The sequence below is a fragment of the Adiantum capillus-veneris genome, chromosome 13 (genome assembly GCF_014529385.1).
Source record: "Adiantum capillus-veneris isolate H3 chromosome 13, ASM1452938v2, whole genome shotgun sequence".
Lineage (NCBI taxonomy): Eukaryota > Viridiplantae > Streptophyta > Polypodiopsida > Polypodiales > Pteridaceae > Adiantum > Adiantum capillus-veneris.
In genome coordinates, this window is record NC_140943.1 from 60,803,484 (window position 1) to 60,817,255 (window position 13,772).

General features: G+C 43.5%; 1 long non-coding RNA gene across 2 annotated transcripts in view; it reads left to right on the top strand.

The window, feature by feature from the left end:
* The first annotated feature begins 2,991 nt into the window (after positions 1 to 2,991).
* The window catches only part of LOC147444108 (uncharacterized), a 61,250-nt gene continuing 50,469 nt past the window's right edge, over positions 2,992 to 13,772 (top strand). For both annotated transcript variants that reach the window (XR_015190024.1, XR_015190025.1), the window contains exons 1-2: positions 2,992 to 3,256; positions 3,384 to 3,489. This is a non-coding gene — a long non-coding RNA (uncharacterized LOC147444108). The remainder of the gene's footprint in view (positions 3,257 to 3,383; positions 3,490 to 13,772) is intronic.

Genomic DNA, 13,772 nt, shown 5'->3' on the forward strand with positions numbered 1-13,772 from the left:
TAGGTGATAGCATTAGGAGAAAGGCTCTCGTTTCGCATCTGGTGAAAATAGACCAGAGCTTCCTGGCCTCCTATAGTCAGTGCATTCCAAGAGACGACATCTCGCATAGGAAGATTGTCAAAAGACTTATTGTGACCTTTTGATAGGTGCACCACACTTGACATACATACTGACCAGCATGTTCCCCAAGTCATGCATGCGTGCTTGATTACCTATGGCCAGCAACAACAAAATGCATAATTTGTAGGAAAGGTTGCACCCCTTGTCGACATGCCAAGCTGAAGAGCTTGCCCTTTGCATATTCCCCATGATTCTACGTTCTCTTCAAGGGAAGGCACATTCTATGTGGTAGGATTGGAAAGATATCATAGAGGCCTCCGCCATGAACCAACTTAAGAGGAGTAGCTTGAGGATGGCACAACACCAAGACAAGAGTCATGCTTGGATGTAGGGCTGGGTCTGGCCGTTCAAGTGTGCCCCACATGTCTCGACTACTAGCAACATCCGTTTTCGCTACTTCAACAACCGCAAACAGCATTGTCCTAGCCTAAAATTACGCTACTGCTGCCACAACCCCTACTATTGCGTTTTCATGGACCTGTACAACCTTGCCCAGGAACGTGACACAATGCTGGAATTGGGCACGACCTTAGACTCACTGGCTACTAGGCAACTCACCAGCACCTACTACATCTCAAGTGCCAATTGCGCCGTCATCACCACCTCGTTTGAGGTCAACGCCACTCTTGCTTCTTTCTACCACCTACCTCTGACTAGACTCAGCGTCGAGGATGACAAGAGATTGCTAACCATGGTTGCTTTGTGCAGCAAAAATCAATGCTCGCGAGTAACTAGCCTCAAAGAGAACTTGAAGGCCATGAACTCGATTGGCTCATAATACCCATCAATGTAGAGCTGCACAAAACTTCGTACCTAGAAGAACGACGCAAATCGAGGTAAACCTGTCTTTCTATCTTAAAACGAGAGACACTTACAACAAGAGTAGATATCGCTGTAGGGCCTTCCTTGGGCCACAACTGGATGTCCAAAGGATCTCACTACCGATGGCAATTAGGACATCACCATCCTTTGTGATGGAGCGCCCGTTTCCAAGTTCGAGGCTGACATCTTCTCCACTGCGAACCACACCCTCAACGCCATCCTTGCCAAGAATTACACACTTGCATCCCACGCCAACATGACTACCCACTACCACACTTGCTACCATGTGCCCTTTGACCTTGACTACCGACTCATTCCCATCGTAGAACTCCATTTCAAAACCGAGCGTTCGCTTGTCCTCTTTGAAGGCAATACATTCATGGACATTGGTCGGAACACCACCTGCATCGCCTTCAAGCACGGGGCATCTACTATTATTAGTGCGGACGTGCAAGTAGTAGGATTGTGGCAATGCATCTAGAGCAGTGGCTCCACAGCAAGAACAACTAGAGGGCTCCAAAGAGCTTCTCCCCCAATATGTAGATGACCCATGTCCAAGCCCTCATCATCACTCTCATTTACAAACCGGCATACTCCTCTCCAAATTTGCTGCAGGTTCGCATCTCAACACGAGTTTATAGGCCCGACATGCGTTACGTCTTTGCCAGTAGCAACATTTTCAAAAAAAGACAGTTGCTAATGATCAAGATATGTAAACTTTGTAATTTTCAAGATGCCTCATGGCAACAACATGCTTCACTAGGTTCCTGGGGCTTACGAACTGAAAACTCATCACTACACTATCTATGACATACAATATAAAGTTACCTCTGCTTCTCTTCAAGCTTAATCAATATCTTGTATCTTTTGTATTTGTCTTGACTCCGATTTTGTGTCTGACAGTGAGGATATATTCACAACAATGGAAGTTTTGACTACACAAGCACAACTCTAGCTTGACAACATTGCGAGGTTCGATATCTGTATCCAATTCTCTATGCCTATACGTTTGCTTGATGCAACACATAAATGTTACGGGGCAGGACATAGCTTTCATTTCTTATAATTTTTTGAGAGACCACAATGCCAACTCTCCACCATACTTTTGTAAGGCAATTCTACATGACGTACATTATATATTTAGCATTGCATATACACATGCAATGCATGCCGTGCATTTTATATTTAGCATTTTCACTTTGTGCCTAACTGCAAAATGAAATGTTTAACTATTCACATTGCTTTTATGTAGCTTGATTCAAACATTGTCCTCTAGCTTGCACAATTGGACGATACTCGTGCACGATTACTAGGTCTGTAGTGCATTTCAATTTTTAGTTTATTGATGCTTTTTGTATTTTTTGACTTTGTCAATGCTTCTTTAAGTTTAGTTTAGCCACATGTTTTCCTGACTAATGCATGCTCAATCTCGATCATTGAACTTATATATCAAATAGACACGCACTTCTTTTCTCATACTTTGGCAATTCAAGTTATGTATCACAGTACTCAATGCACTCTGCACATGTTTACTTTATTCCTAGGTGGTTGATGTGAATCTACACACGTCCTTGTTTGGCAATGCATCTTATATATTACAACCCAACGTTCTCTTTTGCTTAACCATTCTGTAGCATGAGGAAAACCCTTTGTCCTAACGTTTTTCTCCTCATATATGTTTTGCACTAGGTTGTGTGATTGATAGTCGAGACTCCTTGCTCCCTCTGACTACGACAACACGGAATACTCTCTCTCTCTCTCTCTCTCATGTCCTATGAGAAATAAAAAAAAAAAGACTATGCTTGATTGAGAATAAGATGCGTGTCTTAAAGGTGGGTCCACGGTCTGGGTCCACGGTCTAGAGACTAAATGGTCGATATTATGAGGCTGAATGACAATCTGAAACAACTACAAAAGTAAGTTAATTTGCAACCCTTCTGCTCAATTCAATTTACCCTCTTTAGTAACCCTTTGTTGTATACGGAGCGCTATGCGACACAACTTGCTTCTTCTCAATGCTCATGAAGTCCCAAGCTGAGCTAATAATTATTGGTGCCTAACAAAGGAACCAACTAACCAAGTAAAGAACTGCGGTCAATGCAACAAGATCGCCTAATGTGGGCGATGTTCCAATGGCAGTGCAGCAGCTGAGCAGCCCAGCGTATCAAGGCATTACCCACCCTCTTACCTCTGGTTCAAAGTTGCCCACGTCACCTTTTCTGCGTTTTTTGCATCAGCGCCTCCAATAAGTGGAGCTGGAGCTCCGTCTTCCCGAAAGCTCTGGACATGTATTACCCTGCCAAACAGCTACAAGGTCTTCCTTCTCTATCACATACTTCTTATGTCACGTTTGTGTGTATTTGCTTCCATTGCACAATGCATGCACTAGCTCAATGAAAAATGCAAAATCAAATTTTTTACTGTGGGTTCTTTTGTTTTAGAACAACTTGCAGGCTTATCCGCTCAACTACCATTGCTGCTGATGCCTTGTGCCCTTTTAAGCTCTGTGCTCTTTTAAAAACAAGCGACCAAACCTCAACTTTCTATGTGAGCATGTGTTCCGATTTACACATAATATTGGTTTCATGTTCTATTTGCAATGTAAAGGTTGAAGGTTAATTGTATAGTTGCAATGTGAAGCCTTAATTGTTTGTCGATACTAGAAGCTTAATTATCAAACCCAAATAAGAAATAATCTTTGGCTCGTCGCTGATCTAGAAAGATTAAACTTAATCCACTGAAGCCTCAAAATCGGCTCCAGTCTTCTACTATAAGCTCTTCCTGCACGGCTGTGGAAGCAACCATTTCAAGAGAGAAGTGCATTAGAACTTCAGTACAAGACCTTGACAAATCACTAGGCAAGGTGCACACGCGTGCGCACACATACACACACACACACACACTCTTTTTTTTGATTAATTTACAAGTGAGAAACCTCAAAGTAAGGAAAACCCATAAAAAAGATTTGATACAAAAGAATGAACACAGAATTGTTCCGTAATGTGAATGCTTGTCACGTGCACATTGCTCCACGCGGACATGCTTCATCGATTTCTAGAGCCAATTTTCCAGTTTTGGAACCCTCTTGCATAAATGGTTTGTATACGCGTTTTGATAGATGTTACATGGTGGGCATCTGGCATGACGTCCAAGTATTTCTAGATTAGAGGAATCTAACGAGACGTCGGTCAGATTCTCCGGTCTGCAGATGTGCGACAATTTCACCCGGACTTAGCCTTGGTCAAAACTTATTAATAAATCATGAAAATGATTTATTTGCTGGGTCTGGTGGACAATTTGCCCTACCTAAGTCTAAGAAGATTTATAAGTCAAATCTCTTGCCTATAAAGAAAGGAGCCCTAGCCTAGTGTTTTCAAGAGATGTGGGTAGCACTAGCAGAAGAAGCAAAGCAGCATTAACGTTTTCAAGTCCTTGATGAGCGTGGCGTTTTTGAACAGAGATCCACCAGGGTTTTCAGATTTTAGCCTAACGCCACTCTCAGACATTGCAGATCAGCTAGGGTTTTCAGTTTTCAACCCTTCCCTCGTCGGATTGGCTTGGATCTGCACTTGCTAGGTCTTCCCATTGCGGTATGGTACTTCGGCAACCCATCAAGCCTCCCCTGGGCTATTCCCTCGCCGGTATCGAGAGTGCTCCATTGCTATCCTTCATCGGCATCGTCGAGATCTGTGTTTTCAGCCCTGCTTTACACAAGAGATCTGCCGCGTTTTGCACTTCAGATGCCAGCTTTGAGCCCTTCATTCCTCTCACATTGGGAGTGCAAATCAGTCCCAGATCTACCCCTTGGTGGCCATCCGTAATCCCACATCAAGAAGGATCCAAAGGTGCATCAAATCAGCCCCAGAGGTGCCTTGTCTTGAGGAGTTACCGCGGCGACATTCATCATTCGAGTCTGTACCTGAGGTATTGCATGTGTGTACAGTCCATTTACGCAATTGAAAGCAAATATTACATCGGCACGGTGTGGGGGACCTTTGAGAGAGTCGGTTGGGACTCCATCGGGTGTCATTCTTCTCCTCTCTCTCTCTCTCTCTACACATCTTTACTGCTCTCTCTCATTCCCTCTCTTCAGGGAAAGTAAAAGAAACCACCATTCAAGCTAAAAGGAATTACTAATGCAAGGAAAGAATGAAAAGGATTTGTGGAAGTGCAAAGCTTAGATCTTCACCATTTCAATCGTGCTGCACCTGACATTGGTATTAGAGCTTTGTGATTTTGCACTAGTTTGCTAATCTTTTGAATTTTTTTTCTCTCGAGTGTTTTGAGTGTGTTGTAGCGTCTCACCCAAGGACGCTTCTCTCACTTAGGGAACTGCAGGACGTGCCATTACACGTAGGACCATGCGCCTTGAGCATAGGAAATGCAAACATTGTATAGCGGGGGTTACAATTGTGGCGCTATAATAGACTTCGATACTCCAAGTTGGGAATCTACCACAACACACGTGAGCAAACTGAAAGAACTGAACAAAATTGAGAGAGAGAAGACACGACATGGCACGGCGTAGTTCCGCGTCCACCGCGTCCAAAGAGATTGGCCCCAAAGACTGACACCGCTTTCGGTATTACAAAGTACAATGTCCGAGAGTCCTCGTCTTAGCAGTGCTCCCAAGCTTATTTGCATGAGATTGAGGCCCTGACACTTTGTTTATAAGCCCCGGGCCTTCCAAAAACAATGTACATGAAAAGCTTCAAGTCTAAAAGAATCCGGGTTCCAAAAGCTAGCGCTAGGGCTTTCAGCATGTTTGCATCGTAGTAAGTTTATTTTTAATGTTTCTTCCCTTAGAATGTTCAAGATAATCAGTAGTAAATTCAATAGAAGCGAGGAGCTAAAAAGCTCATTTATTGTTTGACTTAATAACACCTTATGTCGTTGTTTTGATCTCTAGCGCTTCTAGTATTATTACTATAGCTTGACAAATGTTAGCCTTTATCATGGCTGAGTATGCCCATCACCTCCGGAGGGTGATAGAAACTCAGCTCGTTGGTTTTGTAAAGTACGTTCAAAGCATGAATGACCTCAATATAAACTTGCACCTACTCTTGGGCATTGATGACGTGAGTAGGAATGTCATAGCTGTTGTCCAAGCTATGCATGATAAAGGTGATAATCTTATTCTTCCTGTTTGGACAAGCAGCGAAGTTGAGGTCACATATTGCCAAGTTTGGATCTTTGCTCTTCGTAGGTTTGTAGTAGTATTCATTTTTCGATTTCGTATTTAGCTTACCTAAGGACTTAAGAATGCGTTCCTTTAGAAGTCGTGTGAAGTTTGATTTCTAGGATTAAGTTTTTAAGATGTCTTATCCTTTTTTGCTTAAAGTTGAGTACTTGTTTTAAGCCAAGTAAGTTGTGTCATCTTATTTTAAGCATGTCTTTTTTAAAACATTTTTAAGTTAATAATGTTTTGTTTTATCTAGTTTTGTTTCGTAGCAAACAAAGTGATTTAGTTTGTCTGTTTTTGTTTTTTCTTTTCTTTTCTTGTGTCCCTTGCTTTTATAGTTTTATGAGTGCGTTATTCCCTCTTAGAATTCGTGAGTTTAGACTATTCTGAACTTATGAAGGTATATATATTTGCCAAAATCTGTACACGTGCCATGTTAGCAATGCAATTCGTGGAGGTCCGTACGGTCAATCATGTTAGCAATGCAATTTGCGGGTCCGTATAACTGTCACGTCATCAGCCCTTTATGCCTTTCTTTTTAGCCTTTAGTCCATTTGGGCCCCATTGGACATGACCCATTAAGTTGGTACAACTTATAAAAATTGGTCATTTTGGCCTCTCGGATTGGTTTTGCAAGTTGTTACAACTCTTCTGCATCTTTTAGCGGTCTTGAGTTTGTCCTTTTGGTCATGCCACGTCATCACTTTGTGACATACCCCCCTCTTGAAAGAACGTAATCGCCCTCGATTATGCTTGCAAAACCGACATAAGCAAGCAACCAGTTCAGTAGACACTGACTCTTAAGTACCGACGAACAATATCCAATACTTGTACGAAGACGACAATCACTGAACATTCACATGACATTCAAACCACTATCCCTGTTGAGATCTTTGATGAGAATCATGATTATTGTTATGTATTTAGAAATCACGTTCAGATCTCACCGATCTCTAGCAGATGTAGGGATTGACTAAATCTTGTTATTATCATATCCACATCACTCCTCAGATGAATGAGACCGAAATGCTTTAGTCATTTTGTCTTTCAAACATGCACTCAAACATCACATACATGAGAGAGCACATTTATCAAATTCATTTAAGGAATTCTTATTTCAAAGTACTTCTTTTCATAAAGTCATACAACAAAATATTGTTAGCCCATCACTACCCCTGAAATTTCAAAAGAAAGTAGTGACTTTAATCCATCTAGGTAATCCTTGACAAAGGAGCAGAGTAACTCTCCTCGTGCATTTCGCACTATACTAGTTTCAACCCGTTGATCATCGGTAACTCTTGGAATGGTCAAAGCTAGACCAAAAGCCTCAAGGTAAAGCTCTAAAATCTGAGGAGTATCTGCTCCTCCTCCATCCATTTCGCATCCAATGCCGAATAGTTTGAACTTGACTACTACCGATGTATCAGCTTACCTTTCACTTTCCTTTCCTTGTGAGAAAGTATCTGTTCTAGAACGAGAATCTCCTGTCTCTTTCACTTAAGGTTGCTCCTCAGGCTCCCTGTCCACTGGCACCTCACCTTTGAAAGGTTTAAACAGACTCACATGAAAAGCATTGTGAATCTTCCAAGTATCTGGTAACTTTAGTCTGAAGGATACATCATCTATCTTTTTCTGAATCTGGAAAGACCATAGTATCTCATACTCAACTTTGGAAAAAGTCGCTCCTTACCCTTTCGTTTTCATAGGCGTGCCTTCTCAAACAGTAGAAGCACCCAATCATCTTCCTTCTACTGCAAGTCACATCAATGCTTGTCCGTTGCCTTCTTATGCCTTGCTTGAGACTTCTCAAGAGCCTCGCGCACTTTTGAAAAAGTAGTCTCCAGATCTTGAACATATTGATTTGCTCCAAAAATCTTATCCTTGGTGCTTAGAATAGATGGAACCTTCTTAGCACCCTCAATGATCTCGAATGGCGCCTTCCCCGTAGACGTATGCACTTTGTTGTTGTAGGCAAACTCCACCTAGGGCAAATACTTCTCCCACTGAGCTTTCTGATCAGAGATATAAGACTTCAACAAGTCGAGAACCATTGAATTTGCAATCTCTGATTGTTGATCTGTCTGCGGGTGGGAAAAGTACGAAAATTGTAACAGAGTATCAATATTCTCTTAGATTGCCTTCCAAAACAAACTAGTAAAACGGGGATCTCTATTTGAAATTATAGACTGAGGCATGCCATGAAGTCGAAATATCTACGAGACAAATAGTTTAGCCAAATGATCTGGCGTACTCGTCTTCTTGATCGGAATAAAGTGAGCGTGCTTGCTAAATCTGTTGATGATTTTCCAAATGCCATCGTGCCCATTCTGAGTCTTGGGAAGATAAAAAATAAAATCCATTGCTATACTTTCCCAAGTTCGGCTAAGTATCGGTAAAGGCTGCAAAAGACCTGGTCTCTTATGCCTGTCGAACTTGACCTTCTGGCACATCAAACAAGTGCGAACAAGCTTATCCACATCCTTTTTGAGCCTCAGCCAATAGAAAAACCGTTCCATACCTTTTAAGGTGGTCGCTATCCCGTCGTGGCCCGAAAAATGTGCATAGTGGCACTATGTCAAAACCTTATTTCTTAGTGCTTGTGTAACACACAACAAGTTCTTCCGTATCAAATAGCCTTCCTTGAGCGAATAGCTCACAACTACTTCCCCACTCTGCAATTGGTCAAAGATGTCTGCAAATTCCGGATCCGTGACGTAGTGATCTACCATATCCTCGAAGCTGTGGTGATGCACTGCCGAAATAGCCAAAACCAAAGACTTACGAGACAGTGCATCCGCCACCGCATTCTTCTGTCCCTAACATGGACGATCCGAAAGTGACATTGTAACAAAATGTTTGCCTACCGCATCTGCTTGTTCGAAAGCGCTTTGTTCGACAAGAAATAGCGTAAACTCTGATGATCGGTGAACACTGTAAAATTGGCTCCGAGTAGAAATTGTGGCCACTAAGTAAGAGCATGGATAACTCCCAACAGTCCTTTTCGTAAATCTGTGTAACTCGTTTTGGTCTAGAAAACATTCTGCTCTCATAGGCTACAACATGGCCTTCTTGCATCAAGACCGCTCCCAAACTTCGGCCACAGGCATCACGGTATACCTCAAATGGCTTTTGCAAGTTTGGCAAAACCAACAGTAGGCTAGTCGTCAACTTCTCCTTGAGAGTTTGGAAGGTTGCAATCTCAGATGGTCCCCATGTGAAAGGAACCCCTTTCTATGCCAAAGCATGCAAAGGAGAAGCAATCTCCTCATGTAAGGTGCAACGGAATGAATGTTTGAACTTTGCTCAAGATGAGTGCTCCATAATATGCTCAAGTTTCCTTTTTGTTCTTATGGAAGGGAGAGCCTTTCATCCTTAATGAGTGAGTGCTATGATCACAACAACGTGAATGGACACTGTGCGTGCAAGTGTATGAGACTGAGAGATAGAGAGAGAAGAGAAATACGACACCAGAGACATTGTAAAACCCTCCTCCGAAGGCCCCACTCTCGTCGGTGAGAGTGGTCTACTATTGATTGCACAAACTGGTACAAATGGGGATGCATGTGACTGATGCAAGTCTAGACTAGGTCGATGTCGACGACGGAGATGGCGAGACCGATCTAAGGGCTGAATTCTGTCGTTCTTTTACTGCTGTCCAAAAACGCTGTTGTCTAAATTCTGCTACTGCTGAAAACGCTAGGAAAAAAACGCTGAATTTGCTGGTCTTTATGGCTGAAAATCTGCGGGTTCTTATTTGCTGAAATCCGCTATGCAAGGGGACGACAATGGCCTGCTGAAAGTGTCAAGGGCTGAGATCTGTGGCAGCAAATACTTGGATCAAAAACGCTAGGGCTGGGATTGTCGGTCTATGGATACTGTGGCTGAAAACTGAAAACGCTAGAGATGAGATCTGCTTGGCGACGAGTACCTGCTGAGGAAACTCTAGCCAAAGGGAGAAAATGTGTGGCGATGGTGTTGGGAAGGGAAAACGCTAGGCTGTGGATCTTCTTGCTTGGAGGGAAAACCACCAAGGATTCTTGCTGAGAGAAGTTGCCTGTTGAGCGATGGAGCTCCTGCTGCCTTTTCTGCCAATTAGTGCTAGTCTAGGTTTGCTTATATACAAACTTACTCAATTTGCCCTACCTACTTTCCAACAAAAGTCACTTAAAAATAATAAGTGAAAAATGTCAAAAATAGGTAAAATAGGCTAAATGCACTGGAAAATGCCCTTGAAGGATTCTGATGGAAATGCTTATGATCATGCTGTGCGCAACTAGAGGATATGCATCTAATCTAAGTGACTGGTCATGCACGGTCTGCGAACAGACTCACAAAAGTGCCAGGTCACTTCTAAATCTAGACTGACTGGACTTATTGAACCCTTGTCGTGCTTAGCTTGTCGACGGACACATAGGGTTGGATATGTCACATGACATCCCCTCCTTTTCAAAGTGAGGTACTGGTACCGAACTGTATGGCGTCGAGGGAGATCGCCAACAGGGTTTGGAATCCTGGAAGGGACTCTTCGCCGGCCCACTCGGATGTGTGGGTCGTGCGATACTTGAACGTCATAAAGGTCTGCAACGCTTGCTTCTTTGGGCCGCGCCGAAAACGACACAAAGTCTTCTGTGGCTCCTTCAATGCTTCAACTTCTCTATAGTCATGCGTCTACCTTCTTCAAGAATCGCCAAGGTTGAAAATTCCTGAAACCACTTCCAACACAAAACCATGAACATACCTATTCCATGTAAAGTGAGTGGAAAATATCTCGTCTTCCTCAAAGACTGTGCATGCAATGTAGATGAACAAAGAGACGGAGTGCTAAACTGTTCACCACACACACACAAACAATGAGATCGAATGTTTCTCTTCTGATCTGAAGCAATCAACTGTGGCAATTCACAACGGAAATACCAATGCTTGGTGCTCATACTTTCCTGTGCTCTTTCTACAACTGTGTTGTGCCAAGGAAGAGACATGGAATGTGACTTCCTTACATACATACTTTTCAGCTTTTCATAAACAATCCGCATACATTCGTGCTCATTCATGAGTGAAACATGCTCAACGTACAATGTGTCATGCCTAGGAAAAGGGATCACATAACGACGCTAACTAAAATACAGGAAACGATCATGAATGAAACACTCGTACAATGCATGTTGACAAATCATTCGAACACATAGTACTTCCTGTAAGGGTTCTTTGGACCTAGGCTCGAGAACCAAGATCGGTTCTTCTTGAAGAGGTTCTTGGGACCTAGACTTGAGAGCCAAGATCGATCCTTCATGAGTGATCGAATCTGCAATGAGGTTAGCTTCGCTAGAAACAACATCAACTAACTCATCATCCTTGTGAACAATCACGTCATCTTCATGCAACTCATCATGCTTGTGAGAAATCACATCTTGATCATGCAAATCATCATGCTCATCATTATCATTCAATTCATCATGCTTCTCATAATCATGCAAATCCTATGTGTCATGCTTGGGAGAAGAAGAGACTGAGAGAGTCTCCTTTCCACAAATCTCTTGCATCTGTGCCTGAACTTGAGAAAAGAGTCGCCAGAACTCTTTCCTGTGTCGGTCGCTCTGTTCTTGTCTTGCTTTGACTGCCTTTCTTTCTGCGTCTCTTTCTGCTTTTCTTCTTGCGTGTCTGCGTTCCATTTCCGCCATTCTTTCTGCATTTCTTGCTTTGCGTTCTAACTTCCTTTCCATAAACATCTGCTCCAACTCCTCCATAGGAGTTAGTGCAATCCTTGACGTAGATGGGGAAGGGGGAGGGTTGGAAAAACCTCCTGGTAGGGAAATTTCTTCTTCGCCTCTCTCATGCTCATCACCTGTATGCGAAGTATCCATTCCGCTTTGGGTGATGACCATGCACTGTGTTCTTGGGTTCTTAAGTTCACGAGGAACTTGAGTTCTTGTGGTTCTTGGGTTCTTGGGTTCTTGAGGTCTTGAGGTCTTGATGTTCTTGAGGGTCTTCTTTTGCTTGCAATCTGTGTTCGAGAAGGATCTTCTCTTCACCCAAGTTCTGCTCTTTTCCATAGGTGCATCCCTTGGTGGCCTTACGCTCACACCAAGGTTGCTTTTTCCCACCTCACGTCGATTTGCCGGCCGCTAAGTGCACGGTCCGCTATCAATGAGTGAAAAGAGGCAAAAGGGGAGGCTGGACAAGCCCTTCTTTCTTGGGTTTCCTGTCACTCTTCAAAAACACGATTAGGAATCGACACGCCCAAGAGGACTTGGGTTACGTGCGACTACAACAAGCAAAAAAAATTCTTGTGATTCTTGTGGTTCTTTCCTTGAGTGATACAGAACACTGCCAAAGCTCTGAAACCAATGTAAGGTGCAACGGAATGAATGTATGAACCTTGCTCAAGATGAGTGCTCCATAATATGCTCAAGGCTCCTTTTTGTTCTTATGGAAGGGAGAGCCTTCCGTCCTTAATGAGTGAGTGCTATGATCACAACAACGTGAATGGACACTGTGCGTGCAAGTGTATGAGACTGAGAGATCAGGCGTATGCGAGGCTTGCCAAATGGGTAAGCAACACAGGGTTGCCTTTTCGAAGCAGGCATCCAACAAAGCTTCGGCACCACTTGCACTGGTTCACATTGATTTATGTGGCCCGATGAGTACTCCTTCGTTTTCTGGCTTACAGTTTTTGCTTGTGCTTGTGGATTATTTCAGCAGGTACACTTGGGACTTGGTTCCTAAAGCTCAAGTCGGAGGCTTTCAATTTCGTTGGAAATTGGAAGATGATGGTTGAAAAGGAGAAGGACTTGCACGTCAAATATATTCGCTCAGACAGAGGGAGTGAGTTCACCTCGAAGGACTTTGCACAGTGGTGCAAGTCAGAGGGCATCCAACGCCAACTGACTACTCCTTACACTCCTTCCCATAACGGAGTTGTTGAGCGGAAAAATCGGACTATCATGGAGATGGCTCGTGCGATGCTTGCGCATGCTTCTTTGCCCCGGGTTTACTGGGCAGAGGCGTGCAACACGACGGTTTACATCCAGAACCGTTTTTCTACCCATGCTTTGCAGGATATGACTCCTTATCAAGCTTACTACGGGCGCAAGCCCTCGGTCTTACACTTTCGCGTTTTTGGGTGTCCGGCCTTTGTCCATGTGCCAAAGGAGAAGCGATAGAAGTTAGATTTCAAGGCGAAGAAGCTCATCTTCCTGGGCTATTCACAAGAGTCTGGCGGATACCGGCACCACAGTTAGCCATGATGTGACTTTAATGGAGCTCTTCAGCACACCTGCAGAGGGGGCAACATCCAAGCCTATACCTTCCCTACCTCCTCCTCGTCCACCTCCTACACCTAATCCTATCCCTGTTCCTGTTCCTGTTCCTGTTCCCTCTACACCACAGCGAGTTACTTCACCCGATCATGCCATGTCAGATTCCGATTCTGATGTGGATGACGGTTCTCCTTGGGTGGAGGCGGTCCCACCTCGCAAGTAGAAGTTAGTTCCTAGTTGGATTTACTCTACGGTTTCTTCTTCTGGAGTCACGAAGTTACCAGACCCGCCAGACCCTGGATAGCCTCGACGTTCTGCACTCCTCAAGGACAGGCAAGTTTATGATAACACAAAGTTCGTGAACTTTGCACTCATGTGTCAGATTCAGGCTT